Source organism: Oncorhynchus clarkii, chromosome 17 (genome assembly GCF_045791955.1).
Source record: "Oncorhynchus clarkii lewisi isolate Uvic-CL-2024 chromosome 17, UVic_Ocla_1.0, whole genome shotgun sequence".
Lineage (NCBI taxonomy): Eukaryota > Metazoa > Chordata > Actinopteri > Salmoniformes > Salmonidae > Oncorhynchus > Oncorhynchus clarkii.
Genome location: NC_092163.1, coordinates 7,355,229 through 7,357,728, shown reverse-complemented (window position 1 = coordinate 7,357,728; position 2,500 = coordinate 7,355,229). Strand labels below are relative to the sequence as shown.

The 2,500-nt window shown below is 44.6% G+C and overlaps 1 protein-coding gene across 2 annotated transcripts in view; it reads right to left on the bottom strand.

Annotated features, from left to right (window-relative positions):
* Nucleotides 1-2,500, bottom strand: part of LOC139370180 (parvalbumin alpha) — a 62,199-nt gene that overhangs the window by 30,772 nt on the left and 28,927 nt on the right. The window contains exon 1 of one of the 2 annotated variants that reach the window (XM_071109516.1): nucleotides 626-758. The exons of the other annotated variant lie outside the window; for it this stretch is intronic. The gene's annotated coding sequence lies outside the window, so the exon portion shown is untranslated. Of the gene's footprint in view, nucleotides 1-625; nucleotides 759-2,500 lie in introns of those variants that run through there. 2 annotated transcript variants of the gene reach the window in all.

Below are 2,500 nucleotides of genomic sequence, written 5' to 3'. Positions count from 1 at the left end.
TTTCAACCTTGACATTGTATAACAGTTGTATAAGTCATGGAGTCGTACATGTCTTGGTTTAAAGTATATAAGCACACACACACACACACACGCACGCACGCACGCACGCACGTACGTCTTGGTCTACAGTCGCACACGCAGTCATATTTTGGCTGAGTGGACAGGAGACTGACATCTCCAAGCAGACCTTAGAATACTAGAACCATTGTTTCAGGAATATTCTAAGAATTACAAATATCCTGAGGATTCCGTCTGGGTCAGAACAGGGACTTAGATTAGCTGCAGGTTTTAAAATGGAATTCTACCAACATCCAGCCATTCAAGAACACAGAATCACTACCCAGAATTGTCTATACTTGCTGTTTGAATTCACAGCATACTACATATCAACCTGTCCAACACTTCTGAAAACAACAATCCTTTTCTAACACAAGATGACCAAAAACAAACGTGAATAAAGAACATTATTTTTCTGCGAGTTTGAACGTCAGGCATTAACTGCAGACCCCAACAAGACAGTATTTGCTTGCAATAATGAATAAGAATTAGTAATAATTATGCATCCAGTCTCGTGAACCAATGACAACCAATCCCACAACCCAGACCTTTCAATGATCAACCTTACCTGGCTAGTGAGGGACTAGACACTGGAAAGAGACAGAGATGGAGAGAGTGAGGGATAGAGTGAGGGAGAAAGTGAAGGAGAGAAAGAGACAAGGGCAGGAGTTGAGATAGGGTAAGAGAGGGGGGTGTCCACTATCAGTCTTATATATCACACATACACACATATGTAGACACACACACACACACACACACACACACACACACACACACACACACACACACACACACACACACACACACACACACACACACACACACACACACACACACACACACACAGACACAGACACACATACATACATACATAGCATTTATTTTGGGAGAGTATGGGAGAGGGACAGTGGGGTTCAAGACATGACATACTAACACTGCCCTAGGGTCAGATCACTTTCTCAACATTACTAACCAATCAACCACTACTATTAATAAACATGTATTTGCTGTCCTCACTATCTACCTCTCTACCTTTCTACCTCACTATCTACCTTTCTACCTTTCTACCTCACTATCTACCTCTCTACCTCACTATCTACCTCTCTACCTTTCTACCTCACTATCTACCTCTCTACCTTTCTACCTCACTATCTATCTCTCTCCCTCACTATCTACCTCTCTACCTTTCTACCTCACTATCTACCTCTCTACCTCACTATCTACCTCTCTACCTTTCTACCTCACTATCTACCTCTCTCCCTTTCTACCTCACTATCTACCCTTCTACCTCTCTACCTCACTATGTACCTCTCTACCTCTCTACCTCACTATCTACCCCTCTACCTCTCTCCCTCACTATCTACCTCCACCTCTCTCTCTCTCTCTCTCTCTCTCTATCTACCTCTCTCCCTCACTATCTACCTCTCTACCTCACTATCTACCTCTCTACCTCTCTCCCTCACTCTACCTCTACCTCTCTCCCTCACTATCTACCTCTCTACCTCTCTCCCTCACTATCTACCTCTCTCCCTCACTATCTACCTCACTCCCTCACTATCTACCTCTCTACCTCACTATCTACCTCTCTACCTCACTATCTACCTCTCTACCTCACTATCTACCTCTCTCCCTCACTATCTACCTCTCTACCTCTCTCCCTCACTCTACCTCTCTCCCTCACTCTCTAGCTCTCTACCTCACTCTCTCTCTCTTTCTCTCCCCTTTCTCTCTTGCTCTCTCTCTCTCTCTCTCTCCCTTCTCTCTCTTTCGCTCAAGGGTTCCACATTCTTCGGTTCTGCTAGCTGAATTTGGCTAGGTGACCCAAATGAGTGTGATCGCATACTCCCTCAAAATAGTCTGATTTAATCTAAGATAACTCAAGAAATCTAGTAATCAAAGAAAATACAGCTGACCTTGGTAGCCTGTTTCTGCAGTCTTCTTAGTAGCCTGTTTCTGCAGTCTGCTTGATAACCTGTTTCTACAGTCTGCTTGGTAGCCTGTTTCTGCTGTCTGCTTGGTTGCCTGTTTCTGCAGTCTGCTTGATAACCTGTTTCTACAGTCTGCTTGGTAGCCTGTTTCTGCAATCTTCTTGGTAGCCTGTTTCTGCTGTCTGCTTGGTTGCCTGTTTCTGCAGTCTGCTTGATAACCTGTTTCTACAGTCTGCTTGGTAGCCTGTTTCTGCAGTCTTCTTAGTAGCCTGTTTCTGCAGTCTGCTTGATAACCTGTTTCTACAGTCTGCTTGGTAGCCTGTTTCTGCAATCTTCTTGGTAGCCTGTTTCTACAGTCTGCTTGGTAGCCTGTTTCTGCTGTCTGCTTGGTTGCCTGTTTCTGCAGTCTGCTTGGTAGCCTGTTTCTGCAATCTTCTTGGTAGCCTGTTTCTGCAGACTGCTTGGTAACCTGTTTCTACAGACTGCTTGGTAACCTGTTTCTACAGACTGCTTGG